This window comes from Sapajus apella, unplaced genomic scaffold, assembly GCF_009761245.1.
Source record: "Sapajus apella isolate SASKATOON/1434 unplaced genomic scaffold, GSC_monkey_1.0 scaffold54, whole genome shotgun sequence".
NCBI classification, from domain to species: domain Eukaryota; kingdom Metazoa; phylum Chordata; class Mammalia; order Primates; family Cebidae; genus Sapajus; species Sapajus apella.
Genome location: NW_022436994.1, coordinates 8,750,085 through 8,762,245, shown reverse-complemented (window position 1 = coordinate 8,762,245; position 12,161 = coordinate 8,750,085). Strand labels below are relative to the sequence as shown.

At 40.3% G+C, this 12,161-nt stretch overlaps 3 pseudogenes across 1 annotated transcript; all 3 read right to left on the bottom strand.

The window, feature by feature from the left end:
- Positions 1-5,003: 5,003 nt before the first annotated feature.
- LOC116527439 lies at positions 5,004-5,445 on the bottom strand (annotated as a pseudogene).
- A 2,453-nt stretch (positions 5,446-7,898) lies between these two features.
- LOC116527346 lies at positions 7,899-9,164 on the bottom strand (annotated as a pseudogene). Its single transcript, XR_004258503.1, has one exon. The product of XR_004258503.1 is annotated as an L-lactate dehydrogenase B chain pseudogene (transcript).
- A 167-nt stretch (positions 9,165-9,331) lies between these two features.
- Positions 9,332-10,403, bottom strand: LOC116527345 (annotated as a pseudogene).
- Between the last annotated feature and the right edge of the window lie 1,758 nt (positions 10,404-12,161).

Below are 12,161 nucleotides of genomic sequence, written 5' to 3'. Positions count from 1 at the left end.
TTTCACTCTATAACAATTACTCAAAAAAGCTCTTGCATGAATGAACCACAGTTTGAAAAATATGACCCTAAGATTGTGTGTCTTTATGAAAGAATGACCCTTTGCATTCCTGTGCTCTTCATGTGGCTGCCTGTAGCATTTTCCAGATCTATTTGAGAAACTGAGTGGAGAATATGGAGATAAGCCTCATTACTCTTTTCTTTCTTGGCTATACTTCTCTACCATCTGTTGTAAACAAAACAAAAAAGAGTCTTTCTAAACCTGGTGAAAATATCTCAAATGCAAGGAAGCCAGTGATGAAAAATGCAATATTAAAGTTCAGGCTGTTATAAACACATGGCATAAATCACATCTGCTCATTAAATTTAATACAAAGAATGATAACAAAAGCAAAGAGATGCCTGAAAGTCTCTTGGGAGAAATAAAGTAGCTGATAAATTCTTGGTTTTCACCATTTTATGTTATAAGGATACATATAATTTCAATTTGGCCAAATGTTTCTGGACTCAGACTTGGAGACGAAGGTCACTACCAAGGCAACCTCCTCTAACACCTTCATTTTAGAGTTGCTGAGCTAGATGGTCATGCCCTGTGACCTCTCAGCAGGTTATGGCAGAATTTGCCCAAGAGCAAGGGACATAATGTATTAATTAGTTTAAACCGATATGCATTATGAACTAACAGGGTCTGGGCAGATCAGTAGCATCTAAATACCATTCTAAGGGTCAGAAGCTTTTTTTCCAATAAAACCTTATGTTGAAAACAGTAATTATGGCGGCATCCTTCTGATGGAGGCTGGGGGGTGAACTGCTGCAGCTCTGACCTGGTTTAGTGAGTCCTGGAACTGTTCCTTTGACATCCCTCCTCTGTGTTCTTCTGAAATACAGGCCCCATCCACTGCATCTAGTCACTAGTTGGCTTGTTTCTCTTCCTTCCTACACTGTGGAATCTCTCAACATAATGATCGTGTCTTACACAAAACTGCATATCTCAATTTCTAAACTCAGGAAATCTTAACTTTGTTCTTTGTCTTGCCAGGTTCTTTTCAAGGTGCTGGTGACACAGATGTGAGGAAAACAGAGCAGATGGAGCTTACATTCTATGGGGCAAGAGTGAGCAGAGGGCAAATCATCAATGAAAGAAACAACTATAGACACATTTGTGGGAAAACACAGCAGAATAAGATAAGAGGAAGCCTCAGGACATTTGGAGTGGCTAAATTTGCCATTTTTTTCCAGAAGGTGGACAAAAGGACATATTCAATAAAGTGACATTTATATAGAGACATAAGGAAATGAAGGGGCAGCCACACATATCACGGAACAAAAACGCAAAGGCCCTGAGTTACAAATCCCGTATGGTGGTTTGTAGGAACAGTAAGGCTAGAGTGGATGACAGCTGGAATAGGGTGAATTAGGAGGTGTGGACAGAGTGGTTGCAGGGAGTCAGGTTATTTAGGACTCTGTCGGCCATTGTAAAGATTTGGGATGGGACACTGGGCAGAGGAGTAACATAATCTCACTTCAATTTTGAAAGGTTCACTCCAACGACTCTGTTGACAATGGATCATAGAAGACTGAACATGGAATCGGGGAGACCAGTCAGAAAACTCCTTCAGGAATCCAGCTCAGTAAAGGCAAATTCATCCTTCCCCTTTATTAGGCCTCTCCACTCCACATTTTTTATTGCCTACATGCCAATCCATCTGCAAGTCCCTTGGCTGTACCGCTTAAATATGCTCAGAATCTAATCACTTCTTAGCACCTCCACTGTTCCCCATTTAAGGCGCCCTCATGTCTCATGTCATTATTGCTGTTAGCTTCCCAGCTTCAGCCCTCTCTATTGCTTCCTCTTAACACGGTAGCCTGTGATTCTTTTAAAATGTCAATCAGAAGCAGGAAATGGCAGAACAGGGAACTCCAAAACTGTTTCTTCACTAAAGCAACAATGAAGTGGCACAAACTATTAGGAATAACTTTTTAAAACTAAGGAATCTAATAAAAAATATAAATAATAATGAAGAAATGTTTCATAAAGAAAGAAGATCCTAAATTTCAGTAAAAGAGTATTGTGGTGCTTTAACTTACCTGTACAACTTACCACTTTCCAGCTTGGTGGCAGCTATGGGGATGGCTGCCCGCGTTACTGAGATAACTTGATGGCCCCAGAGGAGGCACCACAGGCCTTAGTCTCAAGCAATTATGATTGTATGTCTGTCTGGCGGCTCTCTGAGTGATTTGACAGGGGATTACCTTTGTTTCATGTGCCTCTGAACTTTCTCAGGGCTGAAGCAGCCTCCTGGGTGGCGTTTTAAAGAAGGATTTGAGGCAAATATATTCACTGCTGCTGTCTGGGGAATATGACAGCAGGAAAATCAGTAGACAGACTAGAAAGGCTAAGAAAAGTCAGGGAAAGAATATAAATGTGAGAATAAACATTTCAATAGATTCCACATAATTGGGTAATCTGGAAGTCCACACAACTGCCAGGAACTAGACATGCTCAGAAAAGACTGGAGGACACCATGAACTTTCATCTCTGGCTCCTGTCTTTAGGCTCCTGTGAAGCTCAAAGTAGACATTAAACTAGTGTAAATGGCCTAGCTAAGCCTTAAAGGAATGCTCAGACATATAGTCAGTCTGCAAAGACTTGGAGTATTTTTTGTTATCTTGGCTTTGGACATTTAAGAAAATCTCTGTTAAAATACCAGCTGACCAGTAAGTTAACAGAACTGGAACTTCGGTGACTAGACATAACGGAGAATACAGTCTTATAAAAGAATTTAGAAGAGTCACGAAACAACTACAACCTGCAAGTAGCAACAGCAAATCTTGGGGAGAGGAAGATTATGATTTCTAGGGTTACACATTATGATATTCAAAATCTCCAGTTATCAACAAAAATTTACAACACACACAAATTAACAAGAATGTATGTTCCACTCACAGGAAAAAATAAATAAACAGAAACTGTCCCCAAGAAAACCCCGACACTGGATTTACTATAAAAAGACTTTAAATAACCATCTTAAATGTGCTCAGAGAGATAAAGAAAAACCATAGACAAAGGAAACCATAAATACAATGCCTAGACAAATACAGATTATCAACAAAGATAGAAAATATGAGAATAGACCAAACAGAAATTCTGGAGCTATAAAACGCAATCTGAAACAAAAACTTCACTAGAGAGATTAGCAGAAAATTTGAACAGAAAGAAGAAAGCAGCCTCAAAATTTCAAAGTAAGCTTAAAATACCTCAATGTAGATTATTCAATTTGAGAAGCAGGAGTGGAAAGAAATGAAGAAAAATGAACATATCTTAAGAGGCCTGTGGGCCACTATCAAGTGTACTATTATATGCATAATGGGAATCCAAGAAGAAGGAGGAGAGAGAGGAGCAGAAAAGTTATTTGAAGAAATAATGGCACAAAGTTTTCAAATGTGAGAAATAACATACATCAGCATATCAGGGAAACTCAATGGACTTTTAGTTGAATAAACACAAAGACTCCATGACACATTATAATTAGACTTTCAAAAGAAAAAGTCAAAAAGGAATCCTGAAAGCAGGGAGTAAGAAGCTACTTGTCATATTTTTGTACGAGGAATCGTAAATAAGAATGAGAGTCAACTTCTCATCAGCAAGCATGGAGGGCAGAAGGAAGTGGGATAACATATTTAAAGTGCTGATAGAAAAAACCCTGCTAAGCAGGAATTCCGTCTGGCAAAACTAATCAATGAAGAAGAAATTAAGACATTACCAGACAAATAAACTTTGAGGAAGTTCAACACTCGTAAGCCTGTCCTACAAGAAACGCTAAAAGCATTCCTTTCAGTTGAAATAAAAGGACACAGGCTCAAAGCTGTAGGAAGAACTAAAGAAAACTGGTAAAGGCAACTACAGAGATTAATATACAAGCAAATATAGTATTTTTGGTTTGTAACTTCTCTTTCCTTTTTTTTCTCCTTATATGGCTTAAAATTCAAATGCCAAAAATAATATAAATTCGTGTTAATGGGTACTCAATGTGTAAAGACAAAATCTGTGACAAGGGACGGTGGGGGGTGGGGAGTTGGGGGGGATAGCAAGGGGAGAGATGCCAGATGTAGGTGATGGGGAGGAAGGCAGCAAATCATACTGCCACGTGTGTACCTATGCAACAATCTTGCATGTTCTTCACATGTACCCCAAAACCTAAAATGCAATAAAATAAATAAATGGAAAAAAAATAACAAAGGGATGGATGAGGCTGTATAGTAGCAGAGGTTTTGTGCATAATCCTGACTAAGATGGTATTGATTCAAGCTACATTGTTATAGATTTAAAATGTTAATTACAATCTCCAAATTGTGAGGTAGAAAAAAAATAAGGGAAATAACTTAAAAAGGTTAAGAGAACAATTAAAAACTATGCAGAAAAGTAAAGAAGAATAGAACCAAAATGGATTAGAAAAAATCAATCACACAAAAAGCAAGTCCATAATGAAAGAATTGAGAAATGAAAATAAACAAAACTTACGGAATATAAATGGCAAAATGAGAGAAAAAGGTCTTCCTTTGACTGTAATTACTTTAAATATAAATGAATCAAATGATTCAATTAAATGGCAGACATTTTCAGTATGTATTAAAAAAACATGATCCAACTGTATGCTGTCTACGAGAGACTTATTTTAGCTATAAAAACACAAAAATGCTGCAAATAAAAGGACAGATATCTTATTTCATGCAAATACTAATCAAAAGAGATCTGGGATATCTCTGCTATTATTAGACAAAATAGACTTTAAATTTTCTTTTTTTGCTTCTGAAATCTTTATTTCAGTTTGATCCAAGGCCTGAAAGAGTGCTCCAGGGTAGTTAAAAAGCTGCCCAGTGGCTGGAGAGAGAGGTTTAGGCAGAAGCCCTGTTACTTTGCAAGGGGACCTCGAGAAGTTGCTGGGCTCAGTCGGCTCCTAGTTGTGCTTGAAGGTGAGCCTTTCAAAGAGATACTCACCCAGCTCAGCCTCTGGTCAGCTTGATGAGTTTTACTTCCTCATCTGAAAAGTGACTCCCTAGGAGTCACAGAGATGGGGATCTGTGCAGGCAGAACTAAGGGCATGAAGATCCAAAAGGGCCTGCTTCAGATTTTTCTCCAGGGCCATGGTGGCTTCCATGGCATCCAGAGTTTTACCCCACTCATCTTGAGCCAGCTTCTGGATGTCCTGGAAGATGGCATGCTGCCGCACTGGTTTTGTATCTTCAGGAAATGTTTGGTGCTCTCATGCTTTTCCTCAGCCAATTTGCAGAAGAAGTGGCTCATGCCTTTCAGAGCCACATTATCATGGTCAAAATAGAAGCCCAGACAGAAATAGGTGTAGGAGGCCCACAGGTGCAAATTGACCAGGTAGAGGATGGCAGCCTCCACCTCAATGGAATAATCCTGATAAATCTGGGAACTCATGGTTGTCAGCGAGAAGGAGCTAACCACAAAAATGGTGTTGGCTGGTCCCAGAAGCAGGAGATGACTGAGAAGATGGTCCTGAAGGTTGAAAATGAAGAGGAGATTGCAAGGTGGCTGGAGACTGGAAGAAAGAAAGTCCCTAGATCTGTTCCATTCAAACACTGTTGAAGCAAGAGACAGATCCTCAGGACTGCTGAATGTGCTGCCTAGGCTTTAAAATTTATCATAGAAGACAAGACAATTGCATGTTAAAAAAAGGTTAATCCATCAAGAATATATGACAATGATAAACATACATGAACCTAAAACAGAACCCCCAAGACACATGAAGCAAAAATTGACAGAAATAAACTGAGAAAAACAATTCTGCAATAATATTTGGAGACTTTAATATCCCACTTTCAATAACGAATTGAACAAAGAGACAAAATGTCAGTAAGGAAATAGAGGACTTGAACAACACTATGAACAACTGGGATTAATAGACGTGTAAATAATACTCCACTGCCATGAACACCAGAATACGCATTTTTCTCAAGTGCACATGTAATATTCTCCAAGGTAGAGCTTATGTTAGGCCTCAAAACAAGTCACAGTAAATATTAAAAGGTTGAAATCATACAAAGTATTTTGTCTGACTACAATAGAATGAAGCCGGAAATCAGTAACAGAAGGATAACTGGAAAACTCAGAAATATGTGGAAATTAAACAACATACTCATAAATAAGCTATAGGTCAAAGAAGAATTTAGAAAATACTCTTTTTTTTTCAGGATAGATGCACTCCTCTTAGGAAGGGAGCAACAAACAGCTGCAGACAAAAATATACCCTATAACCACAACGCAACATGCTAGAAGATTTTCCAGTTTAAAAGACACAAAATCCTAAAATGTGAAAACTGCAGAGGAACTCAGAGGCCACTGTCCAAGTCTGTCACAGTCCTCTGTATGGCAAAGATGAAGAAAACTGGCAATCTTCTCAGGGGTACCAAGGATCTCAGTTTGTAAGTTCTTTATTAATGCAGAGCAGGATGTGGTTTTCCTGCCCCCATTTCTCCTCAAAGCATTTACAGCAGCCCCACGTGGTTACCCTCTGTGCTCATGTAGTAACTTGAGGCCAGGGTCTCTCAGCTTTAAAGCCTTGAAATCCTATGTGCGGTTTGTTTGTGTGGAGATGTGCAGTTTGAGGCATAGTTTTAAAAGCCTTGGAATCCTAGGCATAGTTTATGTAGTGGGGAGACCCCAAAAGTGCCGAGGCAGGAGCCAGAAGCCTCAGACTATTCCCGTATAAATAATGAAGAAGAAAATAGAGATATAACCACAGTAGTTATTCATAGGTAATCTTAGTTATCCATATGTGATCTTAGTTATTCATATGTGATCTTATTCATAGGTGATCGTAGTTCTTTTACTAATGCCTTTCAGGTTGCGAAGTGTGAACCTGGGGTGACACTGTGAAAGGAATGACCCTAAGGCAAGATGCTTTAAGCCCTCTGTCATGCCCGTGTAAGGGGCTGCTGGAGGGCACCTCAGCTGTGCAGCAGCACCAGCGCTGGGAAAGCTCCCTCTGTTTAGCCAGCTAGGGAAGGAGACATTCAATATGGCCAAGATGTCTCCTTCCTTCTCCAAGCTCTTATGGTAGGCCTGACGGCTGCCAGGTAAGTCCACAGACATCCAGGGGCTTAATTGTCTCTATGTGAGGCTATGCTTCAGTGGTCATGTTCCATGTCCACTCTCATGTTCCACTTCTGCACCTGGTTCCTTTTTTCTTAGAAGAGATAATCAGTAAAAGTAATATAAATCTTATTGTCTTTTTTCTTTCTTGACAAGTATGGAAAATTGCTGACGCATTATGCTCCTTACCTCATCTCGGCTACTAGAAAGTCCTGGGCTCCTACCTATATGACCCATGATGTATTGACCCTATCACTGACCACCAATGCCATGCCATACCTACCCTGCCCCCAGCTTTGTACTCAATAAAATTCAGAGTATGTGGATACGGGGCCACTGCCAGACTCCATGCTTCAGTTGGCAGTGGACCCCTGGGCCGAAACTCTCTTTTCTCTATCTCTGTGTCTTGTGTCTTTTATTTCTACAGTTTCTTGTCTCCACACCAGCAGAGAGCGGCTTAAAGGACCCTGTAGGGCTGGACCCTACAGTTTGTTTGTGTATAGGTGTGCAGTTTGAGGGATAGCTTTAAAGCCTTGGAATCCTAGGCATAGTTTGTGTGGAGATATGTAGTTTGAGGGGTAGCTTCTCTAAGGTGTTGAACTCCACAAAAGTTCAGAATCACGTCACTGGATCCTGAGCGCATCTCCACAGACCAGGGTGCTGCTCAGGTCAGTTGCTGTGGTAACTGCAGCAGGTGGTCCCTTTAGAGATGGAGTCCAAAGACGTCATAGCCAAGACACAGAGTTTTTTTGTTTGTTTGTTTGTTTGATTTTTTTTCCCACACTGCAATAGTTAATTTTATTTGTTCAAGAACTTATATTGCAAGCATTAAACCAAGCATAGGCTTTGATTCTGTGAGCCCAAATTGACATATTGAAGATCAGAGCAAGCTGCGATTCATGTACATGGATGAAAACTAAAGGCTCAGAGTTAATCACATTGTAGTTTTTAAACTTCTACAGCCTAGGGCTCAGTAGTCACAGGTCTTTTAGGTCCTTCTGGATGTCCCACAGGGTATCTGCACTTTTCTTGAGCTGAGCAACCTCATCATCCCTGAGCTTCTGGTTGATAACGCTGGTTAATCTCCGGGCATTGAGGATACATGGAAGGCTCAGGAAGACTTCATTCTCGATGCCATACATCCCCATTACTATTGTTGATATGGGATGAATCCTGGATAGATTTTTCAACATGGATTCGATAAGATCAGCCACACTTAATCCAGTAGCCCAGTTGGTATATCCGTTTAGCTTGATGGCTTCATAGGCACTTTCAACCACCATCTTATGCACTTCCTTCCAATTTTCACTATCATTGTCAGTTCCCATTTCTGGATTCAATTCCTGAAGAGAAACACCCGCCACATTCACACCACTCCACACAGCCACACTTGAGTCGCCATGTTCCCCCAAAATCCATCCATGGCAGCTGCTGGGATGAATGCCAAGTTTTTCAGCCGTAAGGTAGCGAAATCTTGCAGAATCCAGATTACATCCACTTCCAATCACAAGGTGTTTGGGTAACCCACTCAGTTTCCAGGTAACATATGTAAGAATGTCCACTGGGTTGGAAACCACAATTATGATGCAATCAGGACCGTACTTGACGATCTGAGGAATAATGAATTTGAAGACATTAACATTTCTCTGCACCAGATTGAGACTCTCCCCTTCTTGCTGACGGACTCCTGCAGTTCCCACAACAATCTTAGAATTGGTGGTCATGGAATAATCTTTATCTGCCACAATTTTGGGCATCAGAAGAAATAAGCTCCCATGCTGCAGATCCATCATTTCTCCTTTAAGTTTATCTTCCAAAACATCCACAAGAGCAAGTTCATCAGCCAGAGACTTTCCCAGAATGCTGATAGCACATGCCATACCAACTTGTCCACCACCCACTACAGTGATCTTATTATTTGGGACTGTTGTCTCTTCTTCTGCAACTGGTGCAACGAGTTTTTCCTTAAGAGTTGCCATTTTGCACAGGGGAGAGAAGGCTCCGGAGACCGCAGGAACAGTGGTGTGGAGAAGACAATGTCAGCTGCCTGCCAAGACACAGAGTTTTAATATCAACTGAAGAAAGTGAAGACTGGCCAGAGAGACCAGTATGGGGAAACCAGAGGCTCCTCCCCAACCATGATGCTAGGAAGGACTGTCCCCAAGGTAACAGAAATAACACACTGGAGTGATTCAGGTGTGCTAGGTTCCCAGCAGGGGAGGGTGAGGGAAGAGATCCGGGGAGCCTGGCTCAGTCATCTTATCTGGTGCGCCTTTCTGCTCCAGAGATAATTCTTGCAAAAAGGAGAGGATCCTACACAGACCAAAAATGCTGGTGTCAGGGCTTTTACAAAGTTCCTGTGGTGCTGTAGAACCCGCAGCAAGGTGCTTTTAGCACCCGGTACAGTTCTGCCCTGTCTTCATCCTCAAAGCAGATCTCCAAATTATCAGGGCCATATTTTTGCTCTAGGTCCCACGAGGGTGTTTCACCAAATATCACCATTAAATAATCAATAAACCCAGAGTCCTCATGAAAAGCAGAGATGAAGTCCAACTGGGCATACTCTGGGTACAGAAAGAGCACAGGCCACCTCAGCCTGCCCTAGCTGTCTAGACTCAGCTTGGTTCTATAGGGGTTCTCTGAGCTGAGTCCATCCAGGAAAAGTTCACCTAGACCTTCTGAGGCTGAGTCTTCATCCTCACAGGCAGCTTCACAGAGCCTGATATTCCTAGCCTTGATGGCCTGGAGTAAAGCCTCATTCTGATTCCTCTCCTTCTTTTCTTTCAAGTTGGCTTTCCTCACATCCCTCTGTTCAATTTGCTTCAGTTTGTCTACTTTAGCCCTCATTTCCAGAAGCTTCTTCTCTTTGGCATCTGTCTGCAGTCCCTTATCACACCAGCTCACAGCCTTGGCTCAGTGTTTCAGTTCCAGAGGGCAGAAGGCACCTCTTATTATTGCTTTGAGGTAGCAGGGTTTTAGCTTTCTGGCAGCTGTCACATCACCGAGAGCAGAACGAAAATTGCCCAGATGATATTGTGCTGCTGCCTGGTTGGTATAAAGGACGGCATTCAAATCAGGATCTTCTTTAATCCTTCAGTGTAGGAAATCACAGCTTTCTTGTGGTGTTTTTCTTTAAGGTAATCATTGCCCTGATCTTCATAGGTCTTGGCCTGTTCTTCTGGAGTATGCTTCTCATTAAAAATACTTGACTGGAGACAAGCCAAGTCAGGATTCTCCCTGAGGTCAATTTTTGATGGTGCTTTCTTCATAAATGTGGGATCTTTTCAAATTCCTCCTCCCACTGGTCCTCCTGAAAGCTGCCACGGTAAGGCTGGCTCTGGAACTTTCCAGGAACGAGCCCACAGCATCATATGAGGTGGGGTCCTGCTCAGGCTGCTCCACAGCCGATGCCCTGCCCTCCAGCTCAGGTCCTGGCACTGTGAAGCATAGAAAATCTTCTTAAATGAATAAAAATAAAAATAAAATATCGAAGATTTATGGATACAATAAAAGCAGTGGTCAGAGGGAACATTTAAGCTCTAAACACATTAAACAAGAAGCATGATATTAATAGAAAATCTAATTGTGTATCTTACATAACTAGAAAATGAAAAGCAGTCTAAAACCAAAGCAAGAAGAAGGTAGGAAATAATAACAGAGGAACTATAAATGACATAGGGAATAGAAAAACAGGAGAGAGAACCAATGAACCTAAAACTTGATTCTTTAAAAAGGTTAGCAGATTTGACAAACCTTTAGCTACACTAAGAAGAAAAGAGAAGACTAAAATAAATAAAATTATAAATGAAATAATAGATGTTACTACTGACACCACAGAAATACAAAGGATCAAAAGAGACTGCTTATGAACAATTATATGCCAACAAATTGGATTACTTACAAGAAATTGATAAATTCCTAAAACATACAACCTATCAAGACTGAATCATGAAGAAACAGAAAATCTAAGCAGACCAATAGTGAGTAGAGATCGAGTCGTAATCAAAAATCTTCCAAAAAAGAGAAGCTCAGTATCAAACAGCTTCCCTATGAATTCTATCAGTCCTTTAATGAAAGTTGACACCAATCCTTGCCAAACTCTTTCATAAATTTGAAGAGATGAGAATACTTCATAATTCATTGTATGAGGCTAGCATTACACAGATACAAAGCCAGACAAAGACATTATAAGATTATCTCTTACGAATATAGATGCGAAACCTCTCAATGAAATCCTATCAAACTGAATACAGCAGCATATGAAAGGGATCATACTCTAGGACAAATGGGATTTATCCCAGTAATGCAAGATTGTTCAGCATATGAAAATCACTCAACATGAGAAACCACATGAGTAGAATCAGGGAGAAAAAAAGACCCCAAAATATGTGAACAATTCAGTTGATGCAGAGGAATCATTTGACAAAGTTCAACACTCTTTTAACGATAAAAACACTCAGTAAATGAGGAATAAAAGATATCTTTCATAACATGATGAAGTTGATATATGAAAAACCCACAGGTAATATCACACACAGTATTGAAAGACTCAAAGCTTTCCCTTAACAAGGGGAACAAGAGTAGGATTCCCACTATGGCTATTTCTACTCAATATATTAGTGGAAATTCTAGCCAGGGCAATTTGAGAAGTCAAATAAATGAAAATCATACAAATTGAAAAGAAAGAATTTTTTTCTCTGTTCACAGATGATCTGGTCTTATGTGTAGAAAGACCTAAGGATTTCACAACAAAACTATCAGAGCTAATAAGTGTATTAAGCAAAGTTGTAGGACAAAAAATCCAACAGATCCACTCTTAGGGAAGAGTCACTTGAACTGAGGCCAGGAGAGATACATTCTTTTGTTTTTAATGCCTATGGAAATGTCACATTGACTGTCTTTCAGAAAGCAATGATAACAACACAGTCTCTTGACTCAGTTATTGAGTTATTTTTTAGTTCAGTCTGATCTCCAAATCCTTTTGTTTCTGCTACCTCTGCCATCTAAGATCAGGACTTACTGAATTTTCAAAGCACTTTCTG